The sequence below is a fragment of the Chlorocebus sabaeus genome, chromosome 20 (genome assembly GCF_047675955.1).
Source record: "Chlorocebus sabaeus isolate Y175 chromosome 20, mChlSab1.0.hap1, whole genome shotgun sequence".
Lineage (NCBI taxonomy): Eukaryota > Metazoa > Chordata > Mammalia > Primates > Cercopithecidae > Chlorocebus > Chlorocebus sabaeus.
The window spans coordinates 34,971,967-34,997,760 of record NC_132923.1 but is presented as its reverse complement, the minus strand read 5'-3'; the positions used below and the strand labels follow the sequence as shown (position 1 = coordinate 34,997,760).

At 36.0% G+C, this 25,794-nt stretch overlaps 1 long non-coding RNA gene across 1 annotated transcript in view; it reads left to right on the top strand.

The window, feature by feature from the left end:
- The first annotated feature begins 11,101 nt into the window (after positions 1-11,101).
- LOC140709361 (uncharacterized) overlaps positions 11,102-25,794 on the top strand; it is a 103,182-nt gene continuing 88,489 nt past the window's right edge. The window contains exons 1-2 of the long non-coding RNA XR_012089870.1: positions 11,102-11,231; positions 17,853-17,950. This is a non-coding gene — a long non-coding RNA (uncharacterized lncRNA). The remainder of the gene's footprint in view (positions 11,232-17,852; positions 17,951-25,794) is intronic.

The window sequence follows — 25,794 nt, the reverse complement described above, 5'->3', positions numbered from 1 at the left end:
ATACATCTATCCTATTAGTTCTGTCCCTCTAGAGAACTCTGACCTATCTAGGGGCATACCCCTCATGGTTTGGTACTGTCTCCACGATAGTGAGTTCTCATGAGATCTGCTTGTTATAAAGTATAGCACCTCCCCTACCCTCTCTTGCTCCTGCTTTTATCACATGAAGTGCCTGCTCCATGAGCAAAAGCCCCCTGAGGCCTCTCTAGAGCAGATGCCACTATGTTTCCTGTACAGCTTGCAGAACCACGAGCCAATTAAATCTATTTTCTTATAAATTATCTGATCTCAGATATGTCTTTATAGCAATACAAGAATGGCCTAAAACAGAAAATTGGTACTGAGGAGAAGAGCATTGCTATAAAGATATCTGAAAATGTAGAAACAGCTTTTGAACTGGTAACAGGTAGAGGTTGGAAGAGTACGGAGGGCTCAGAAGAAGATAGGAAGACGAGGGAAGGTTTGGAACTGCTTAGAGCCTGGTTAAATGGTTATAACCAAAATACTGATAGTGATATGGACAGTGAAGTCCAGGGCTCGGAGGTCTTGGATGGAAATGAGGAACTTACTGGGAACTGGAGCAAAGGTCACACATGTTATGCCTTAGTAAAGAGTCAGGCTGCATTCTGTTCATGCCCTATGGATCTGTGGAAGTTTGAACTAGAGTGATGACTTAGGATATCTGGTGGTGGACGTTTCTAAGCAGCAAAGTGTTCAAGATGTGATCTTGCTGTGTCTAATCACCTATGATGAGATATGGGAGTAAAGGAATGACTTAAAGTTTGAATTTATATTTATTAGAAAGCATAGCATAAAAGTCTGGAAAATTTGCAGCCTGGCCATGTGGCAGAGAAAGAAAATGCTTTTTGTTTTCAGGAGACAAATTTAAGCAGGCTGTGGAGCCACCATTTTCTGGAGCTATTTGCATAACTAAAAGGGAGCCAAGTGCTAATATCCAAGACAATGGAAAAATGGCCTCAAAGGCATATGGGAGACCATCACATCAGCCCCTCCCATCACAGGCCCAGAGGTCTAGGAGAGAAGAATGGTTTTGTGGGACAAGCCTAGGGCCCCACTGCCCTACACAGCCTAGAGACACTGCTTCCTGCCTCCCAACCACTCCATCTCCAGCCTTGACTCAAAGAGCTTCAGATACTGCTTGTGCTGCCACTCTGGAGAGTGCAAGCTGCCATAAGCCTTGGTGGCTTCCATGTGATGTTATGCCTGTGTGCACAGAAAGTGCAAAAGTGAATGAGGTCTGGCAACCTCTGCCTAGATTTCAGAGGAGGTATGAAAAAGCCTGGGTGCTCAGGAAGAAGTCCGATGCAGGAGTGGAACCCCCACAGAGAACCTCTATTAGAGCAGTGACAAGGCGAAATGTGGAGTTGGAATCTCCACACAGAGTCCCCAGTGAAACTCTCAGGGTAGCAAAGACACAGGGTCAGAGCTTCCAAACTCTTGGGAGCCCACACCTTGCACCAGTATGTCCTGGATGAAGGATATGGAGTCAAAGGAGATTATTTTGGAGTTTAAGATTTAATGAATGCCCTGCCAGATTTTGAAATTGTTTGGGGGCTACAGACCCTTCATTTTGACTGATTTCTCACTGTTGGAATGGCAGTATTTATGCAATGTCTGTACCCCTATTGTATTTCTGAAGTAAATAACCTTTTTTGATTGTACAGGCCCATAGGTAGAAGGGATTTGCCTTGTTTAGGTGAGACTTTGGACTTTGGGCTTTTGGGTTAATGCTGGAATGAGTGAAGTCTTTAGGGGACTGTTGGGAAGGCATGATTGTATTTTGCAGTGTGAGAAGAGCTTGAGATTTGGAGAGGCCGGGGTGGAGTGATATGGTTTGGATCTTTCTTCCTACCAACTATCTTGTGGAACTGTAATCCCCAATGTTAAACATGGGGCCAGGTGGGAGGTATTTGGGACATGGTGGCGGATCCCTCGTGGTTTAGTGCTGGTCCTTCTGATATTGAGTGAGTTCTCACGAGATCTTCCTGTAAAGTATGACACCTCCTCCCACCCCCTTGCTTCTGCTTTCACCATGTGAAGTACCTGCTCCTGCTTCACTTTCTGTCATTAGTAAAAGCTCCCTGAGGCCTACCCAGAAGCAGATGCTGCTATGCTTCCTGTATACCCTACAAAATCACCAGCCAATTAAAGCTCTTTTCTTATAAAGTACCCAGTCTCAGGTGTTTATCCATAGGAATGCAAGAATGGCCTAATACAGTATTGTTAGAGGATATTTTTGTCTTAGCACACATGCATTGCGTTGCACCATTATTTGTTTTTCTTACTATAGACTACAGTAAAAAACATTTGAAAATAATCGGCCTAAAGCAACTAAAGTCTCTTACAGAGTTTACCTCAAGGAGTTGTTAGAAGGTTCACATGTAAATGTTTACAATATGAAAATAACTTTTTAATATAAAAAATACTTTGTAAGAAACTCAGTGCTTTATTTTCTAATTTACTATAAAAATTATATTATTTTATAATAAAAGTTAGAAAAATGGAGACATTCCAAGTATTAAGTGTCTAAAATATGCAAATGTGAATTTTATTTTATTGAGAAAACATGATGTCTTATTTTTAAAAAGCTTTTGAGATCCCTGGGTTCAGGGAATACAGAACATATTATATTTTCTTGGAGTTCTACCTGGCACCAATCCCTCCTCAAGGGAGTCTGGAGCAAGTTCAGCAAGGACAATGGCTAGGAGGCCTCACATGATAGTGAGATATCAGGCATTAGAATTTGGCCAGAAGGATTACCCAGAGAGCTCAAAATGGAAAAAGGATGGAAAGAGGGACTTCTGAGGATGGAAGTTCAAAGAGGGGGTTCTGAGGCTGGAAGCTAGAAAAGCCAAATCTGTCTTAAGGTCTGAGCATCAACGTTCTTATGCCTTCATTACATCAGTGAAAATGTAAGAACAGGGCAGGAAGCAAAGGGCAAATGTTGGAACAAAGTAAGAGGATCTGAACCCAGGAGGTCTAGATTTTGGAACCTAAACTTGGGCCCAGTATATTGTGGTTCAAGTAGAGGGAGCTGCAGTGGCTCAGTGCAAGAGGGCAGAAGGAGAAGAGAGTAGCAATGGAACATGATAGAATAATACTCAGCAGATTCATCTCCTCCTACAAAGTGTACATGGCAGTAGGCAAAAGGAGAGTCTAAGGAACCTATGGCCTCACTTTGAATTTAGAGACTGTCACTGATTGACTGTGTGAACTGGAATTAATTTCTGTGCCTTAGTTTCTTCAATGTAAAATGAGGTTAATACAGAGTTGTTAGGAGGATTAAGTAAATTAATATTTTAAAAGTGCTTAGAACAGTGGCTGGCTCATGCTAAGTGCTACATAAAGGCTTGATACATAAATAAATTGTCATCATAGCTTTTCACTTGCAGCAGGATAATTTTTTGATACATTGTCTTAATCTGTTTTGTGCTGCTATAACAGGATACCCGAGATGGAGTAATTTATAAAGAACAGAAATTTATTTCTCACAGTTCTGGAGGTGGGGAAGTCCAAGATCAAGGTACTTGTATCTGGTGTCTGGTGTGGCCCTTCTTGATGCAGCCTCACATGGTGGAAGTCAGAAGGGCAAGGGAGAATAAAACATTGTATCCTCACACGGCATAAGAGCAAAAGAGTGAATCCACTCCCGTAAGCTCTTTGTACAGTGATATTAATCTATTCATGAAGGTGCAGCCCTCATGACCTAAATACCTCTAGTTAGGCCTCACCTCCCAATACTGTTGCATTGGAAGTTAAGTTTCAACAGGAGTTTTTGGAGGAAAGCACTCAAACTACAACACACATCAATGTCTGATTTTCTCTATGTATATTTTCCACCTTTCCCTTCCTTCCTTTATTCAAGCAGAAAGTTAAACTCATGGGTTTTTGGATTCTGGATGTTTTTGGCTTGTAGAAAGCAGATATTGCATTAAAATTCACTTTTTGCATTTTTATTCTAAATATTTCTGAGGACACCAAGGGAAAATAGATACGTTCTCTCTAAGAGTAGAGCGTCTTGTGTGCTTTGATAGTGGAGATGCTTGTCCTGCTCTGTAACTCAACACTGGGGAGGAGTCAAGCTCTAAGGGAAAGTCTGAGTGGGGTCCCCAGGGAGTCTGAGTTCCCAATCTGGAGACTCCAACTGTCTTCAAAGTTTTTCTGACTCAAGGCAGCAGCAAAACTGCAAGATCTGAAGAGACTGGATGTGTCTCCAAGGGAAATAATAGGTACTCACTTGCATATAATAGGTACTCACTTGCAACAATAGTCATGACCAGAAGACCTTCCCCAATGTATGGATTCTTTTGTAAGATTCTCAACTTTTGCTCAATTTAGGGGAGGAGATGGGATACGGAGCAGAAGTATGAGAAATTTCCTGAATGATAAAGTCTGAATTTTTTTTCCCAGCCTGGTGGGATGGGGCTCAGAGTAGGAAAACGTTCTTGTTTCAGTTTAAGAAAATTTTAAGAATGGTATTTTTTGTACACCCTAGTTTGGCAACTAAAAATCATATATGATATAGTCATATTTTTTGATAACCTCCCTTATTCACCTGCTTTTTAAGTTGTTATTCATTTTAAGTATCTTTCATTTGAGGAATGATGTTAAGAACGGGAAATGAAATTCACTGAGTATGTTCTCTGTGTCCCTGCCCAATCAACTCTTATGTCAAATAGGAGCAAACAGCTTTGTTTTCAGCTCAGCTGTCACATCTGAACCTACAAAACCATGATGATCTGGCTTCTGGGAGTTGGAGGAGAGAAGAGCCTCTCCTAAATCTGAGCTGTGTGCCTCAGTTATCACCAGAAACATCTGTTTACCAACTTGTCAAGCCAAACTCTTTACTCTGAATTTAGACAGCTGCCACAAAAATAATACGCTTTCCTGAGAAAGACAATAAACACAATATAACAGAAGCCAATTGTCTTAGGATTAGCCAGCCAGAGATGAGGAGGGCCTATCAGCATTTATGCTTAATTTATAAGGTCCTCTAGCATAGCTCACTATACTGAGTTTGGCTGGGCTTACTTCGGAGGTATTTTATACATAACTTTAAGTCTGCACGTCAAGGTGGATTTCTGTTGCCCTGCACTTCATTTAGGCTCCTTCCATCACTTCAGTGCTTCACCCTGAAGATCTGCTGACCTTGCTGTTTGCAGATCCTGCATTCTGCAGCTGCTACCTTTGACAGCTGAACAGCTTGGCTCTGCCCTCAGCTGTCTTGACCTGCTGAGGGTGAGATCTGCTGATTCACCTCACACACTGGTGTCACCCTCCACCTTATGCTCAGGTTGGGGGCAGGGCACATCCTCAGTATTATTGTTTGGATTCTGAAATACTGCAGAGGTTAACAGTATAACTTTTAATTTTTTTCACTCCTGTAATCTTATGCCCTTTGTCAGCTCTCAGCCCACTGGCCAGGTCCTTCTTTTTTCAAGTGATTTCCATCTCAGGGCTCTTTGTTCTGTATGCAAATTTGAAAGAACCTTCCCCTTGTCACCACTACCTATACCCCTTACCCAGGTCCTCCCACGTTCTTATGCAAGTCTGAATCTTAATTGTGGATGCAGTTCAAACGTTTGTCCTAGGATGGTCCTCAGCCTCCAGGAAAATCACAGATGCACATAGAAGCTTAGGGAAGGAGCACCACCCAACACACATTGGATATATGTGAGATGTGCATCTACTCTCAGCTCCCTATTATATAGGCTATGTGCATTTAGGGTCCAGGAATAATAATAATAGTCAACTTTTATTGAGTTCTTATCACATGCCAGGTATTGTACTGGTTTTGTATTTTCATTATGTTATTTAATCTTTGCAATAATCCCATGAAGTAGCTATTACATCCATCCATGTGGACTTTGGATAAGAACACTGGTGGCACAAAGAGGTTGGGTAATTTACTTGAGGCTCTGCAGTTAGAAAATGGCTGGATCGGGATTCAGTTTGAACTTGAATGAGATACTGAAAAACTATCACTTGTAAGTAGATCCTGGGGCTTGTACTTCTAATTATTGGCTACATGGGAGGACTAGCCTGGGAATGCTTTCTTTGGCTGCTTTTCCACATAGTTAATGGTATTTTTTTACTAATGAACTACATTTTTTGCTGTTATAAACACTGCCTAATCTTTCATTAAAAGACTGGAATACGCTACTCTCCCCAGGTGATTCTTAGGATGGTAGTTTGACTTCAAATACAAAAAGACAATTCTTAACTGTCTTTAATGATTAATAATGATAATAAGAAAAACAAGAAAATAGGCCACTGTTACTTGTGTTCAATGTGCGTTCAAATTTATGACATGTCTCTCCTTCACAGCCCTCATTCATTGTTACTTACATGCCATACTCTTAGTTACTTTTACTTAAAAATATGTCAGTTGTTTTTTGACATGCTCACTTTTTGGATTTTTACTTTTTTGATAAAAGGTAGCTCTTGTTCTAAATATTGTGTTCTGCTTGGTTGCTTGTGACTACTTGTTATTTATTATAAAATAAATGCATCTCAGCCACACGTTTTTTCAGATGGCACTTGCATAATATTTAACATTTGGTTAATAGCTCTGAAAACAACAAAGGTGCAAGTATTGCCAGTAATGTATTACCAGGAAAAGCTTCTGAGGCTGACAACATTTCAAAATGAAGGTATCAAAGCATTTGAAGACTTTTCTCCATTTGTATATAGTCAGGTCAAGACAATTGTTTCTCAGATGTTATTTATTTGTTGCTAGTGTTTTGTGAGCAAATGTTTTTTTTTGTGGAGCTGACTTCAATGTGACCTTCTCTTTCCAAATGCATTCAACCTTTTGAAAAATGTCTATTTTGGAATGAAACTTTTCAAAGAACATATTTCTCATGTCTTCCTGAGTGTTGTTACTCTTGTCAAAATTTTCTTCTAATAGGGATATTGTCATTTTTGCTATATCTGCCGGTTAAATTTTTGCATGGTGGATAACTTAGACTAGGCTAAGAGTTTCTCCCAGACTAGGGCATTCCTGTATGAGATCTAATTCCAATCAAAAGGGATATTGGCCAGGCATGGTGGCTCATGCCTGTAATCCCAGCACACTGGGAGGCTGAGGTGGGTGGATCACCTGAGGTCAGGAGTTCAAGACCAGCCTGGCCAACTGGTGAAACCCATTCTCAACTAAAAAATACAAAAAAAAAAATTGCTGGGTGTGGTGGTGGGTGCCTGTAATCCCTGCTACTTTGGAAGGCTGAAGCAGGAGAATCGTTTGAATCTGGGAGGCAGAGGTTGCAGTAAGCCGAGATTGTGCCACTGCACTCCAGCCTGGCAGACAAAAGTGAAACTCTGTCTCAAAACAAATAAATAAATAAAAAATAAAAACAAAAGGGGTATCATTTCATCCCTAACATGACAGTATTAAAGTTACTACAATAATTGCAATGCCAGTCATGTCATCCTCTCTTTCTCTTTATGTCTGGCTTGGGGCTATTAATTAATGATAATTTGAGAGACATACACAGGAATATACTTTGAGCTTCTTTAAAGTTTCACTTGTGCTGTCATGAATTGTGTCATGATTAGTGAGCTCCATAGGGTTGACTGGGTGACTTGACGCCGACATTTATTATTGAGCATTTATTTATTAAAAGAAACATGAGTAGTAACATGCAATATGATGTAAAGTATGAACTAGAGAAAGAGAAACAGCTTGAATTAAAGCTGTAGATGGGCTGTGATTCAATCATAAGATAAGGAATAACATTATAAGGCTACCAGAGGTGTGAGGAATTTACTCAGCAAACACATATTTGAGACATTCTCTGTGCCAGAAATGATGCTAGTAATAGAAGATGAAGCAAATATGACATAGTCCTCATCCTAGAAATACTTATTGTAGTCTTGAAATGTAAATAAATATATATAGTATATGACATGCAAAAATATCACTGAATTTGGACAATAGGCATTAAATCAAAAAATTTTTGGTGAGTGAAAAATTCAATTTTGTACAGTGGAATGAGTGGGTGTAGAGGGCTGGGTTCTTAGACAAGGAGTAAATCCTCTTCTCACTTTCTGAGATATTCCCTCACTTTCTGAGAAATAGTTTAAACTTAGGTTTTTAGCCAATATCTATGTACCAAGCTAAATATAGACCCTCAGCCCAGACTTCCTGCTGAGCTTCAGAGCCACAAAGTTACTACCCACTGAACATTTGTACTTGACATTCCAGTATTTCTAGGATAAGGGCTATGTCATATTTACTTTATCTCTTAATACTAGCATCATTTCTGGCATATTGCCCAAACTCATGTATCCTAACTTGATTTTCCTTTATCTGCATTTCCTATTTCAGTTAATCACTACTGTCCACCCAGTTTCCAAAGCCACCCTAAATTATTCCCTCTAATTCACCTGTCCATGTCCCTAGTCTCTACTTTAATAGTAAACTTCTCTCCTTGACTTTCCTATTGATGTGATTTAGGTATTTGTCACTTATCTCCCAGATTATTATGATGTGCTTATAAATCCTCTCCCTTATTGTAATCATTTACATCTTTTCTAGGAATTTTTTTTTTTTTTTTTGATAGGTTTCCCTCTGTCGCTCAGGCTGGGGTGCAGTGGTGCAATTTTGGCTCACTGCAACCTCCGCCTCCCAGCTTCAAGTGATTCTCCTGCCTCAGCCTTCTGAGTAGCTGGGACTACAGGCATGCGCCACCATGCCCGGCTAATTTTTGTATTATTAGTGCAGACGGGGATTTTGCCATGTTGGCCAAGTTGATCTCAACCTAGCCTCAATTGATCTCCCCACCTTGGCCTCCCAAACTGCTGGAATTACAGGCATGAACCACTGTTCCTGGCCCCAGTTTGTTTCTATTATTATTAACAGGACTGTCTTTCTAAAATTTTTCAATGGCTGTCTCTAGAGTTGAGCAAATCCAAACTTCTTATCTAAGACATAAAATATGTCACATTACTTTATATATATATGCTGCTTGCCTATGCTGTTCCCTCTGCTTGCAATTTCCTTTCCTTACCTGAGGCTTATTATCTGTTACAATGCAGTTCATATGTCAATGAGTCAATGAAGGTTCCTCTGCCTCCCTCTTCACATGATATGGCAAACTTCTTGTGGGCAGTCTTAGGAAAATTATTACACATAATAGACTCCCAAAATGTTTATTAAATAAATGAATATTATTAGTGTTAAATAATATCATTATTTTTATTTATGGAGCATTTACTTTATGAAGGCACTGGCTAAGCATTTTAAACATGTTATCTCCAATAATCACAACACTTCTGAAAGTAGCTATGATTTTTCTTACCTTATAAATAAGAAAACAGAGGCTCAAAGAAGTTAAGTGAATTTTTATATCTCACATAGCCAGATTATGACAGAAGAGAGATTTTAAATCTAATCTGCCTGATTCTGAGCTTGTGAAAACATGACCTGAATTTTTAACAACCTTTTATTAAAGACAAGTGAAAATAAGGTTAGCTCATAAGGATAATAGCAAGTTAATTTTCCAGCTGGAATATATAACTATAAACATAAATATATAAAATGTGGATATTATGTATAATAAAATATAGAATTTTGAGTATATAGAATTATATTTAATATAAAACATATACTGTTAATAATATAGCATATATTATATATGCCGTCTATAATTTTATATGTAATATAAATTAACATATGTAAACATAATATGCTATATTCATATACTAATGTAATACAAAACTATAAAATAAATGTAATTATATATTACCTAAATTTTTATCTATCCAAAGTATAAAGTAATTAAACAGAAAAACTTCAAATAAAAAGCAGCAGCTACTTATTTCATCTTTCACCATTCTAAGTCTCATTTTTAAGATAGTATTATCAAATTATTTTTTATTACAGTTTCTTGGGCAATTACTCTCAAATAAAAATGAAACACTATAATACTGTTTCTTAACTTATGAACTTGATTTCCCATTACAAAAGATGAATATTAAGCTGATTTATAATACCTCATGTCACCTCTCCATGTCTTCCAATTTTGAAAGCTCTCATATTTCTCTTAATTTTGTATTGTTAATTGTGTGCGTTTATTGTTTTTAAACCCCCATTTCTCTCTACCAGTTTTCTACTGTATCTTTTGATTTCCCTTAATGTAAAAATGGTATTAATGTCTTTCCCTTCCTTACATGTCTCCTTCCCATTCAAATAATCAGCTCTGGCCATGTTTTCCTTTCTTGTTATTTAGGATGATAACTTTTACTTTCCATTCAGTTAGAATTGTTCATCATCTGTGGTTTGTACGTGTGTGTGTGTGTGTACTTGCCTTGAAAATTACACCATGCACTTTTTACTTTCCCTGGACATTGCGAGGACATTAGAACATTTCAATTCATTTATACTGACTTGTATGCTATGATTTTCTTACACATACACATATGCAAATATGGGTAAGTCTACATAAACAGTGACTGTATAAAACAACAAATGGTAATATGTAAAATGTCTGTTTATACAATATGTTTTTGAAAAGTATTATTATTGTTGTTTTATACAATCACTTCTCATGTAGAGTGTCCCACATATTTATCACTTTCATTGCTCTTTTTTATTTATCTATCTATCGATTGATTGATTGATTTTTCAAGACGGAGGCTCACACTGTCACCCTGGTTGGAGTGCAATGGCACAATCTTGGCTCACTGCAACCTTTGCCTCCCAGGTTAAAGCGATTCTCCTCCCTCAGCCTCCCGAGTAGCTGGGATTACAGGTGCCCACCACCACACTGGGCTAAGTTTTTGTATTTTATTAGAGATGGGTTTCACTATGTTGGCCAGATTCGTCTCGAATTCCTGACCTTATAATCCACCTGCCGCGGCCTTCTTAAATTCAATTACAATATCTTCTATGGTTTAAATGTTTTTTTTCCACCCTCCAAAATTCATGTTAAAACTTAATCCCCATAGCCACAGCATTGGGAGGTGTGGCCTTTGGGAAGTGATTGAGTCATGAGGGCTCTGTCCTCGTGAACAGGACTAGGTAAGCTAATAAAGGGGCTTGCAAGATGGAGTTTATTTCTTTTTCCCTTTCACCATCATCCATGAGAAGACACATTGTTCCATCCAGAGGATGTAGCATCAAGGCATCATCTTAGAAGCAGAGAACAGACTCTTATTTGACACCAGGTGCCAGTGCATTGATCTTGGACTTCCCAGCCTCCAGAACTGTGAGAAAATACATTTCTGTTGTTTATAAATTACCCAGTCTGTGGTATTTTGTTATAACAGCACAAATGGCCTAAGACAATATCCTAACATTTTGACTCTTTCAAGCAGTTCTCTAGATCATGTTTCATAGTTGCAAGCTCCTTAACAAGATTTTCAAATCAACTTTCAGTTAGTTATCTGTTATTTGTGCTGGTTCTTTCTTGAAGTTTTTGTCAACACATGTCTCTAGTTATTGTAGCTTTATGATGAAAATTGTATTTTGAAAAGCTAATTGCTGAAATAATTCAAGATTGAGTATTATGTTGCTTTCCTCCAAGGAAGATTTTCATTTTTTTTTGTCAGGTACATAAGGGCACTAGCAATTAGTGCTTAATTAAGTTCAGGCCTGAAAGTTTCTATGTAACCCAAATGACTTCAAGCCCAGCAAGGCTTTCCCCAGGACAATATCTGATAAAGAGACTTTTCTCCATTCGGACAGAATCTGACAGAGATTACAGGTTTCCACATCTCTATAGTCCAGACAAATTCAATGAGGATAATTAGAGAGTTGAAAAATATTTTTCATTGAGGGAGGTTAAAGAAAAAAATGATTCAAAAAACGTATTAAGGTTCAGACTATTTTTAGGACTGCCACAATAGCATAGGGACTACTGCAATGGGGTTTTGCTGTAGGGGAGACAGATTGGGGCCAACTCTGAGTGCAACAAGGAAAAGCCATTATTTATAGCCAAGGAGAAGGGTAGGGTTGGAGGGGTTAACGGATGGAAAATTACTATGAGAATGTCAAAGGTAATGGGGGATTATGGCTAAACTGACTTAACCAGGATTCTTTCTGAAGGCAGATCAGGATGATCATATTCTAAAAGACGGGTGGAGGATGAGAAACTCTATCAGACATGGAGGGTGAATAGGTATCAAGGGTGAGGAACTCTGGATAATCAAACTTGACAGGATTCTTGTAACACCAGGTTCTTGGAGAACATACCTGAGGATGGAGCCTCATTGTGCTCAGAGGAGCCTGACTAAAACTTGGTCAGAGACAATCTTTGTCAGGGAGAATGAAAAACATTGGAGTTATTAATGGAGTTATTTTTCCTCAAGATGAAAAATCTAAGTGTTAATTATGGAAAATACATGAGGAATTACTATTCTATTCTTCATATCTACTCAACAAGGCATAAGAGAAATTAAGCTTGAGGCATCCCAAGCAGGGAGCAAATAGTAGATTTAACGAATGAATAATTCAACTAGTGGACATACAAGGGAAATATTCCAATTTTTCTTCCTTAATGTACCATTCTCAATGGATCTTTTTGGTTCATTCTCATTATACTCTTTTCATTGTCAGTTACTTTTCACTGTCAGTTACTGACGCACAGACCCCAGTAGTATACTAGACATTTCTTATATTGTCCAGTGCTCCTCTTGAAGGATTGTAGTATCTAGCTATCAATTTGGAGAAGATTGCATCTAGACACAAAATGAGAATAATAACTTTTACATTTGTATAGTGTTTTCTGTTATGTCAAAGAGCTTTCTTTCCCATTGCCTCAAGCAATATGGTGTAGTTTAAAAGCTGTGTGTTGTTGGCAGAGCGGTTTGATTAATTTCCACTGTACGATTGGTAAAACTGAATCCCAGAAAGGTTTTTACTTAAGTTTCAACTGGCGATAAAGTGTACGATAAAAGCAGGGGTTTCTAGTCTTACTTTCATTACACTTTAACATGGATGAAACATACCATGCGAAGGAATTCCAGAATTTAAATACTAAGGTTTTTAGTGAATGCAAAGCCATAGTTAAGCTATACAGGCTCCAAACTGCCTACCTAGTTTGCTTTAATCTTCTTCATGTTTGACATGAATGTGGTAGACACCCTTCTTTACCCAGTTATTAAAGTATTTTCTTTATCTGTCTTCTCTCCAATTAGTAATAGTATATCTTGATATTGTTATATTTCCTGAAGATTTAGTCTTGTAAAATACTTTCTTTTTTTATCCTTCCTTCCTTGGATTTCCATTCACCTCTCTTTGCCCAGTTGCAGGTAGTCAGGACTTATTCTCCAAAACCTACTTCTTTTCTATTTTCCTTCTAGAATGCTGGTAGCTGTGCAATTAGGCAAGCTCTTCTCTGCTATTTTAAGAAAAAGCCTTCATGGAAAACTAAGTCTCCTTTTGAATATTCACTGTATGGGATTCTTAATGTTGAAATTAATATTTTCCCTTAATTATTAAGCACATAAACAACATGGAGATATTTAACATGGAGTCTGGTCCATGGTAAATACTCAGTAAATGACAACTATTTCTATTACCATCAATAATAATAAATATTAGGCTTACAATGACAAAGTGTGGATATGTGTTTCCTGGTCTACCAGGCTTGTATAGCATTATGAAAGAATGAAGCAATATTGTGCTGACTTAGAGTGCTCCTCTGGCTGTGGTTTGGTTGTACACTCAAGGTCAGATAACCCATCTCTTAGAACATTGTTTGTGACTATGTATGCATCAGGATTAATAATGTCTTCAGTGACTAAAAGTTAATTTAGCCACAGCTGTGTCAATATAAGAAGCATTACTTTCTGGTGGGATTAATTTCTGAAATGACATTTTAAGCTAAGGATTTCATCATCTCTATCCCTGAAATATTTTGAGAATGCCTGGAGAATGCAGTGTGGAAAGAGTTTTCTAGATGTGGCTTTTTAAAATGTGAAATCAGATTTGAAGACAGCTTTTAAATAAATTGTGAAGGAGGTTCCGAAGGAGTGAAATTGTAACTCACTGAGTTTGGGCAGCAGAATTTTTTAAAGCCATAACCAAGATTTAATTTGTTCTGGGGGTAAATTAGCTTTAATTTGGTTGGCTAGGTTGGGAGAGTAACCCTCTCCCAAGCAGGAACCTTTGTGTTTTAGCTCTTAAACATTTGAGAAATGGTTCCATAATGTGAATTAGTTGATGCCAATTGTGACAAAAGTGTGGAAGGTACTGACCCCTATTCAGAGACTACTAAAGCTGCCATTTAATGTAATGTTGCTACATCAGCCCCAGGCCATCTATAAGTCAGACAAGCAGATGGCTATAATGTACACTTTGACATTGTTGATTGCAGAAATAATTAAATAATGCATTAATTTATACATGATAGAAATTTGAACAAAGTCATCCCATTACTCATGAGAAAAACTTGTAAATAAAAACGAAGGACCCAGATACTAGCCAATGGGAGACAAGTTGGCCCTGTATTACTGACCGGTTCTATAAATATTTCCAACTCTTGAGTTTGTGACAGACTGAAAGTGAAAAGCAATGTATTTTTGCTGATAGAGATACAAGAACTCCACTATTAAGTCAAGGAAGGCTTTGAATGAGATCATGATGCAAATGGTTGACATCAGATGAGTTAATTGTTCTGGTTGGCTCTGAAGGGAAGTAGGTGAATTTTTTTCTTCTTGATGAAATCTCAGAGCTATTTACCACAAATGGCACAGACCTCAGATTTATGTTACAACAATAAAGCCTAGCATTAAATTTGGTATTCTTTCTTAGAAAAATGAGCCACATGTCCTGTTTTCTGACTGTCTATGATTTCCTCATACTTGATGCTCTATCTCAGAAAAATGAGCCATCTGTAATATTTTCTATGATTGCCTAAGATTTCCTCAGATAGTCACATTAGGCAGAAGCTATCATGGGAGATCAGACAAAAATCACAAATGAAGGTAATGTAGTTGCAGAAGATACTTTAGAACATCCTCAACATTTTTAGTTTCACAAGATCTGAATCATCTTTTGTTTAGATGAATCGTTTTTACTCTCTAAGCTTCTACAACAAAGCTCAATGTATTTGAAGTGTAATTACCAATATTGAGGATTATAGCCACCTAACTTGGCAGACTATTACTCTTTCTTTGGCTCACTCCTTTAATCAAGGGCATTTTAGGGGCCAAATTTGACAGCTGCAGTGCTGGAGACAGATTGCGAAAAAGGTTCTGGGATAAGTTACATTTTCTCTAACTTTTGTGTCAAAGCAATTGACAATCTATTAGAAAGTTTCATTGTCTACATCAAAGCCAGGAAGGTGTAATGCACCATTTTTCTGGCAGGATTAACAACAGGATAAAGTGATTTTAATAAAATCTCATTATAGTCACATCTATGGGATTGTGATAGTGAATACTGAGTGTCAACTTGATTGGACTGAAGGATGCAAAGTATTGTTCCTGGGTGTGTCTGTGAGGGTGCTGCCAAAGGAGATTAAAGTTTGAGTCAGTGGACAGGGAGAGGCAGACCCACCCTCAATCTGGGTGGGCACCATCTAATCAGCTGCAAGTGCGGCTACAAGTGCGGCTAGAATAAAGCAGGCAGGAGAAGACGGCAGAGCAGACTTGCTGAGTCTTTTGGCCTTCATCTTTCTCCCATGCTGGATGCTTCCTGTCCTCAAATACCAGACTCCAAGTTTTTCAGCTTTTGAACTCTTGGACTTACACCAGTGGTTTGCCAGGGACTCTTAGGTCTTCTGCCTCAGACTGAAGGCTGCCCTGTCAGTTTTCCTGCTTTTGAGGTTTTGGAACTCAAACTGGCTTCCCTGCTCCTCAGCTTGCAGACGGCCTATTGCGGGACTTCACTTTGTGATCGTGCGAGTCAATACTCCTTAATACACTCCTCTAGATATATACATCTGCCCTATTAGTTCTGCCCCTTTAGAGAACCCTAACTAATACTGGGATCAAAAGGGGAGAAAAGCAGCCTATTTTTATAGGAAATAAAGGATAGTAGTACATGGTCTTATTCCTCCGGATACTGAAAGTCTCTGAGTAACTCTGCTACATAATAGAGTTGGGTTCCAAAGACTACAGGCTCCAAAAATAAACAAACACACACACACACACACACACACACACACACACACACACACACACAAACCCAAAGACTACAGGCTCTAAAATGTCCTTCTTCAGAAATATCAGAACCTGTTGAGGAAAAGCAGCTGCAGCAGCAGCAGCAGTCATACAATAACAGTAACAACAGCATGTTCTGGGTTATTCTGACTCGGTACTACTACTGCATCAAGTTATTTTGATTCATAACCGAATTTAAGAATTGCCAATGAGACTATAACCATTCTGATTTCTCCCCAACTCCCTTTTTACTTCTTTTTCTCTCTATCCTTCACCTCCTTTCCTTTCTCCCCTGAAGGTACCAAATGCAACTCCACACAATTACTTGTTTGTTTTTTATACTCCTTGGGATATAAGTGATGTAACTGTTACTTGGTTTAGTTCCCTAGCTGTTCATAAGGACCTCAAAGACCAATGTACCTGTTTAGATACAGCCACACAAAAGCAATGTATCTGAAGTTTAAGTCAATTTTCCATCTGAACTGCTAATTGGCTCTGGAAAGTGAAAGATTCTCATTCTTCTTTGGCTGGCAGTTGGCCAGAGGTGAAGATGTGGGCTTTGGACAAAGTCAACATTCTTGGCTCCTATTGCCTAGGTTTTTGTTGAACTATAGTCTTAATCTCATATGTCAATGGTGTGTGGTCCTATCTCTTCTTTGAGTGTGTTTTTTATATTTTAAGAAATGTTTTGAGTAGGTGCATCTTGAAAGGACTTTGTGGTTAAAGATCGGAAGTTAAGTTGGTGTTGCTTATACTTAATTGAGCATGTTGCACCAGAAGGTAGATAACAATTGGGCTACAGCAGAGGTTAACTTGCATTTTTTTTTTTTTTTTGCAATTTACAATCAATATAGACATTAAAGCTAAAGGATTATCAGAATTTAACTTCTGATCAGATAGCTGACAACAGTTCCCTATGATAACTATGCTAGTTTATAATTTTTTAAATACATAATCTTTAGCATTGGCTCACATATGCCCTCTATTTGTGAATGTACTCAAATAATATTATCTCATAAAACTTTAAAAATGATTATTTTGACTCTGGAAACTTAGTAAATATAATTCAAACCGAAGGATTTTTAAAAAACTTTTTTCCCTCCTTTCTGGGGATGTTTTCTTGAGTTTGAAGAAGGTTAATTGCTAATTCTTTATCATCCAAAGTGGCAGCTTCCTTATTATAATGCTATATCATACACTGGAATGCCCCTTATCTAACATGACTGACTAATTATTAAAATACTCAATTTTTTTTTCTCCAGCTGTTTGCTTTCTGAGTAAACAAATTGCTAAGTTCAATTGGCTTCCATTTGCACTTCATTGCTTCTTGACAGCAAATACTCCGCAAAAATGAGTTGCCTCTGGGTGTTTATAACTCCAAGGGCAGAAGAAACAAATGTGTGCATGATTTTGCTAACTGAAAAACTAAAAGCCACCCTCATTAAAAATCTAACACACTTTAAAACTATTGCACAGTATGATTTCTTAAACTTTGTAAAGACAGTGTCTGTTCTTAGAATCCCCAAATTCATTAATTTGATATTTTAAGATGTGATTTTATTAAATGAAAGCAAAGGCCTTATCTTCAAGGAATAGGATCACCCTCTATCGATGGCATACAAATATAGTTGTATGTAGACAATTTAGAATTGCTTTCATTCTGATTAATCAGCGCTACATGATTAAAAAGTTAACAGGAGTGCTGATTTACTTTCTAACAGATTTAGTTCAGCCTGGTGTGATTGCATTTCAGAATCTGTAAAACATGGACTCCCAATGCTGTGACAGTATTTTTTCTGCTGTGGTGTCTGTGAAGCAGGTATTGTAATACACATCACAATTGTAATTTGGTCACAGATTTGGTGGTTTCATCAGCTCCCATGACCAGATTTATCTGTAGAGTTTGGACTTTTTTTGTTTCTGTCATGTCTCAGGGAAAGGATGACACACAATGTAGAGTTCAATATATACCTGTCCGTCAGAATCTGTGGAGAATTGGTTCTTGGACCCCCACAGATACAAAAATCCCCTGTGATGTTCAAGTCCTTTATATAAAATGGAATATTTGCATATAAGTCATGCACAACCTTCTGTATACTTTAAATCATCTCTAGATTATTTATAATGCTATAAATGTGCTGGGTGAATAGTTGTTACACTGTGTTTTTATTTGCATTATTTTTAAATATTTTATTATTATTTATTTATATATTTTTCCAAATATTTTCCATCTGGTTGATTGAACACACAGATGCAGAACTGGAATATGAAGGGTAGACTGCAGTTTTATGTAAGAACAAGATTGTGAAAAGAAAAAGAAATTGGAAATATACCTTGGAGAGAAATGTACTTATTTCATTCTGTAGATGGCAAAGTGGTCAGGAGGCTGCTCTTTGAAGTTGTATAAACAACTTCAAAGATTGCTGAAACTTTGAAGATTCAAAGATTGTGTTAGAGACCCAGGGCTACCAGTTTTTAGCTCAGCGATGTTGAGCAAGTTACTAGCATGTAATAATAGTATCTACCTCCTTAGGTCACTGTAAAGATAATGTAAAATATTGCATATAAAGTGATTAACCCAGAACCTGACAGAGACAAAGGTAACAGGAATTATTTATTATTATCATCATCATAATTATTGTTGTTGCTAACAGACGCCTTACATTACATGTGAAAAGTCCACTACATGAATGCACATGAGGTTTTTCTTATTATTTGTTAGGTCTTTAAATATCTATGAAATGAGTGTCGGGGCTACAAACCACAGTGTTTCCATGAATTAAAGGTTAAGAGAGCAGTACCAGAGTGGATTCAGGACAGGCTTTAAACTTTGGGAAGGCAAAGGTTCACCTTGATAATAGAAATGAAAATTCTTTTAAATGTATATAAATATGTTTTATATCACCTTCTTTACAACCATATGAGTTAAGAGTTATCTTGTCAATTTTTAAGTAAACTGAAGTTTAAAGATGCTAAATTACCTGCCTAAGATCACACAGTAGGCAAAGCTAAAATTTGAATTTGGATTTGGCTGACTTCAGTGAAAAGTTCCTTTTATTTCCTTCCTTTTTTCCTCCCTCCCTATCTTACTTCCTATCTTCCTTCCTTCTTTTTTTTCTTTTATTTTTTCATTATTTTTTATTGATACATAATAATTATATGTATTTATGAGACACATGATATTTTGATCCATATATATATAACATGTAATGATCAAATTAGGATAATTGGGATATCCATCATCTCAAATATTTATCATTTCCTAGTGTTGGGAACACTCAAAATCTTCTTTTGTAGCTATTTTTGAAGTATACTGTACATTCTTGTTAACTACAATCATCTTACTGGGTTATAAAACACCAGAACTTACTCCTTTCATCTGACTATTTCTATACCCATTAGCCAGTCTTTCTTCATCTCTCACTTCCCCTTCCCCTTCCAAAACTTTGGCAACTACCATTCTACTCACTTCCTCCATGATACCAGCTTTTTTAGTTCCCACGCATGAGGAAAAACATGAAATATTCTCTTTCTGTGCCTGGTTTATTTCACTTCACATAATGTTCCCCAGGCTCATTTGTGTTACTGCAAATGACAAAATTTCATTCTTTTCTTATGACTGAATAGTATTGCATTGTGTATATATACCACATTTTCTTTATCCATTCATTTGTTGGTGGATACAAGTTGATTCCATATTTTGACTATTGTGAATAGTGCTGCAATGAACATGGGAATGCAGACAATCTTTTGACATACTGATTTTCTTTTCTTTGTACGTCTAGCTGACACTGGGATTATTGGATCTTGTGTTATTTCTATTATTAGTTTTTTGGGAAATCTTCATACTATTTTCCATAATGATTGTATGAATTCCCACCAACAGTGTGTGAGAGTTTCCTTTTCTCCCCATCCTTACTAACATTTTTTATTTTTTGTCTGATAATAGCCATTGTAACCTGGGTAAGATAATGTCATCATGGTTTTTATTTCATTTCCCTAATATTTAGTAATGTTGAGTATTTTTTCATATACTTGTTGGTGATTTGTAGGCCTTCTTTTGAGAAGTGTCTATTCAGATCATTTGCCCGTTTTTAACTGGATTATTTGTCTTTTATGTTTTTAGTAGTTGGAATTCTTTATATATTCTGCTTATTGAACCCTTGTCATCTGAACAGTTCAGTTTCTAAACATTTTCTCCCATTCTGTAGCTTGTCTCTTCACTACGTTGATTGTTTCTTTTGCTGTACAGAGCTTTTTAGCTTGAAATAATTGAATTTGTCTATTTTTTGTTTGGTTGTCTATGCTTTTGAGGTCTTAATAAAAAAATCTGCCCAGACTAACATCCTGAAGCACTTACTCAATGTTTTCTTCTAGTAGTTGCATAGTTTCAGGTGTTACATTTAAGCCTTTCATCAATTTTGATGTGATTTCTATATATAGTGAGAGATATGGATCTAGTTTTATTCATCTACATATGAATATAGTTTTCCCATAACCATTTATTGAAGAGACTGTCCTTTCCTCAGTGTGTGTTCTTGGTCCTTTGTCTAAAGTGAGTTGGATGTATTAATAAATAAATTTATTTTTGTGTTCTTTATTCTTTTGCACTGATGTCTCTGTCTGTTTTTATGTATGCCATTACCGTGTTTATTTGGTTATTATAGCTTTGCAGTATATTTTGTGGTCAGGCAGTGTTATGCCTTCAGTTTTATTCTTATTGCTCAAAATTGCTTTGACTATTTGGGGTCTTTTGTGTTTTCCTACAAATTTTAGAATGTTTTTTCCTATTTCTGGGAAAAATATCATTGGTAGTTTGATAGGGATTACACTGATTCTCTAGACCACCTTAAATAATATGGACCTTTTAACAATATTAATTCTTCCAATCCATGAATATAGAAAGGATTTCCATTTATTTGTGTCCTTTAATTTCTTTCATTATGTTTTGTCATTTTTATTGTAGAGATCTTTTACCTCCTGATTAAATTTATTACTAGGTTTTTTTGTAGCTATTGTTAATGGGATTGCTTTCTTGATAGTTTCTGATTATTCACTAACACCTATAAATTCTACTTATTTTTATGTATATTTTATATCTTTCAACTTTACTGCATTTGTCTATCTGTTCTAACAGATTTTTGGCTAAGTCTTTAGGTTTTTCTAAATATAAGATTATGTTTTCTGCAAAAAAAGACACATTGATGTATTTCTTTCCAATTTGGATGCCCTTTATTTTTATTCTCTTGCCTAATTGCTCTGGCTAGGACTTCCAGTACTATATTGAGGAAAAGTGATGAAAATAGAGATTCTTGTTTGTGTTCCAGACCTTGGAGAAAAGGTTTTCAAATTTTCCCCATTTAGTATGAAGTTAGCTGTGGGTTTGTCATATGTGACTTTTATTGTTTCAATCTATGTTTCTTTTATATCCATTTTTTGAGAGTTTTCCTCATGAAGAGACGTTGAATTTTATAAAATGATTATTCAGCATGGATTGAAATAATTATATGATTTTTGTTATTTGTTCCGTTAATGTGATATATCATGTTTATTGATTGCTTTGTGTATGTTGAACCATCCTTGCATTCCTAGCTGAATCCTATTTGATCATGGGGAATGATCTTTTTGATATGCCGTTGAATTCAATTTGCTAGTATTGAGAATTTTTGCTTTTATGTTTGTTCATTAGGGATATCGGTCTGTAGTTTTCTTTCTTTCTTTCTTTTTTTAATTATGTTCTTACCTGGTTTTGCTATTAGGGTAATGATGGCTTCAAAGCACAAATTTGAAAGTATTTTCTCCTCTTCAAAGTTTTTGGAGTTTGAGTAGAATTGGTATTAGCTCTTTAAAAGTTTAGTGGAATTCACTAATAAACCCAGCAGGTCCTGGGTTTTGTTTGATGAGATACTTTTTATTACAGCTTTAGTCTTATTATTTGCTGTTAGTATGTTCAGATTTTCTATTTATTCACGGTTCAATCATGGTAGGCTGTATGTTTCCAGAAGTTTATTTACTTATTCTAGGTTTTCCAATTCATTGGCATATTCATTGTTTCTTTGTTGATTTTTTACTTATTCTAGGTTTTCCAATTCATTGGCATATTCATTGTTTCTTTGTTGATTTTTTTGCCTGGATGGTATGCCCATTGCTAAAAGTGGGGTGTTGAAGTTTCCTACTGTTATTGTATTGCAGTCTGTCTCTCCCTTTAGATCTATTAATGTTTGATTTATATATTTGGATGCTACAGTGTTGCGTGTACATATACTTACAATTGTTATATTTTTATTATGAATTAACTCTTTTGTCATTATATAATAGTAGTCTCTACTGATCATTTTTTATGTCTGTACTATCAGTTGTAATGTCTCTTTTTCATCTCTGATTTTATTAATTTGGGTCTTCTCTCTTTTTTCTTAGTCTAGGTAAAGTTTTGTTGATTTTGTTTATCTCTTCAAGAAATCAACTTTTTATAATTTATCTTTTGTATTGTTTTGTAGTCTCAGTTTCATTTATTTCTTCTGTGATCTTTATTATTTATTTTCTCCTACTAATTTTGAGTTTGGTCTTGATTTTCTAGTTCCTTAAGGTACAGCATTACCTTGTTTATTTGAACTCTTTCTATTTTTTAAATGTAGATGTTTATTGCTATAAACTTTCCTCTAGTACTACTTTTTCTGTATCTTATAGTTTCTGGTATGTTGTGTTTCAATTTTTCATTTATTTCAAAAACTTTTAAAATTTCCTTCTTAATTTCTTCTTTGACTCATTGGTAATTCAGGAACATGTTGTTTAGTTTCTATGTATTTGTAAGATTCCTAAAGGTTTTCTTGTTATTGAATTCTGCTTTTACTCAATTATGGTCAGAAAAGATACTTGATATGATTTCAACTTTTTTGAATTTATTGAAACTTGTTTTGTGACCTAACATATGGTCTATTCTGCAGAATGATCAATGTGCTAATAAGAAGAATATATATTCTGTAAATGTTAGGTCCTTTTGGTTTAGAATATAGTTGCAACTTAAATGTTTCTTTGTTGATTTTTTTTTTTGTCTGGATGGTATATTCATTGCTAAAAGTGGGGTGTTGAAGTTCCCTACTATTACTGTATTTCAGTGTATCTCTCCCTTTAGATCTATTAATGTTTGATTTATATATTTGGATGCTCTGGTGTTGGGTGCATATATGTTTACAATTTTTATATTTTTATTATGAATTGACTCTTTTGTCATTATACAATGACCCTTTCTGTCTTTTTTCATAGTTTTTGAGGTAAAGTATATTTTATCTGATATATGTATATGTTCTCCTTCTCTTCTTTGGTTTTAATTTATATGGAATATCATTTTCCATCCCCTTACATTCAGTTTGTATGTTTCTGTACAGATGAAGTGAGCTTTTTGTGGTCAACATATTGTCAGGTCCTGTATTTTTAATCTAGCAATCCACTCTGTGTCATTTAATCAAAGAATTTAGTCAATTTGCATTTAATTTTATTACTGATAGGTAAGTACTTACTGCTGCCATTATGTTACTTGTTTTCTGGCTCTAAGGTTACTCCTGTCTTTAATTCTTCTTTTCCTACTGTCTTACTTTGTGGTTAAGTGATTTTCTCAGGTAATATACTTTAATTAACTATTTTTTATTTTTAGGGTATCTCTTAGAGGTTTTTGCTTTGTGGTTACCATGTAGATTACAAAAAAAAAAAAACCTTTCAATTATAAAAAGTATAATAATGATGACTAGTTTGATCTCAAAGAAAAAATAAAAACAAGCAATAAACTGTAAAACTACATATTTTACCTCAATTTCTACAAAACTTTGACTTTTTGTTGTCTCAATTTGTGCATCTTTAATATGGCTTATCTCTTAAATTGTGGTAGTTATTATTTCTGATAGATTTGTCTTTTTATGTTAATACTAAATGTATGAATAGTTTACACATCACAATTACAGTATTAAACTATTTTAATTTGTCTATGTACTTACTTTTACCAGTGAGTTTTATACCTTCAGATTTTTTCTTGTTGAACTTCAGCACCCTTTTCTTTCTAATTGGAAAACTTTAACATTTCTTGTAAGACAGGTCTGATGTTGATTAATTCTTTCAGCTTAGTTTTTCTGAAAGTCTTTATCTCCCCGTTTGTGAAGGATAGTTTTGCTGAATACAATATTCTTGGTTGACAGTTTTACTCCTTTCACACTTTGAATATGTCATCCCACTTCCTCCTGGCATGTAAAGTTTCTGCTGAGAAGTCTATTGCCACATGAATCACAGCTCCCAAATACGTTATTTGCATCTTTTTCTTTTGGAATCCTCTCTTTGTTCTTAACCTTTCAGAGTTCAATCAATTATATGTCCTGAGGTATACTTATTTGGATAGAATCTCTTTGGTGACCTTTGATTTTCCTGTATCTGGATACTTATATCTTTTTGTAGGATTGGAAAGCTTTCTTTTATTACTTCTTTGAATAAATTCTAACTCCTTACAATTTTTCAGTTCCCTTTTAAAGGCCAATAACTCTTAGATTTGCTCTTTTGAGACTATCCTCTAGCTCTTGTAAGTATTTTTCATTATTTTTTTCCTCTGACTGTGTATTTTCAAATATCCTGTCTTTGTGCTCACTGATTCTTCTGCTTGATTTATTTTAATATTAATATCCTTCAATAGATTTTCCAATTTAACTGTATTTCTTACCTCTAGTATATCTGTTTCATTTTTAAAAATTATTTCAACCTCTTTATTAAATTTCTTTGATACATTTCTGAATTGCTTTTCTGTGTTATCTTGGAGTTCTCTGAATTTCCTCAAACTGCTATTTTGAATTATTGATCTAAGAGCTCACACATTGTCATCTCATTGGGATCAGTCACTGTCTTCTTATTTTTTACATTTAAGGAGGTCATGTTTCCTCATTTGCTTTTATTTCTTATAAACCTCTGTTTATATCATTGCACTGAAGGATTAATCATTTACCTCAGTTTGTGCTGTTTGGCCTGATTTATTTTTTTCTAGTGCATGTCTCTTCATAGGTATTATGTTGATTGAGTTCCCCTGGCCCGAGATTGCTGCCTCTTTTATAGCACTAGATGGTACCCTAAGCCTAGGTTTGCCATGGCTCATGCAAAAGTTAATCTGCTCTTCCTGAATATTGGGGGATCCCAAAGAGTACCCCTGGCTATTCAGGAAGACTGGCTAGATGTTTGTGGCCAGAGGACCCATGGAGCATGTACCCTACAGTATTATGCTGCTAAACAGCCCCCCTGATTTTGCCAAGTCAGAGTATAGACACTTCTTCTTTGGCCAAGTCAAAGAATAGCTACCAAATTTTATGAGCAGAATGTTACTAGCCCCACCCTACTTTTTTTCTCTAGCTTCCCTCAGGAATTTTTGCCCTACAGGTCATTCACAATGCTTCCATTGGGTTGTGGCAGGAACAATTATCATGCAAAACACAAAAAACAAACACACACACACAAAAACCAAGATGATGGGGAACTTGGCTGTCTGCCTTGATTTTACTTTTCCCAGTGTAGAAACTGAAATGTAGGGTGACTTTTTCTGTGTGGTACGTAGCAGCTTCAGGAAGGGGCATTGCAGTTAGAGTGGTCCATTTCTTTTATCATCTGCTGGCAGATTTTTGCTTATCTGTGATCCCAGTG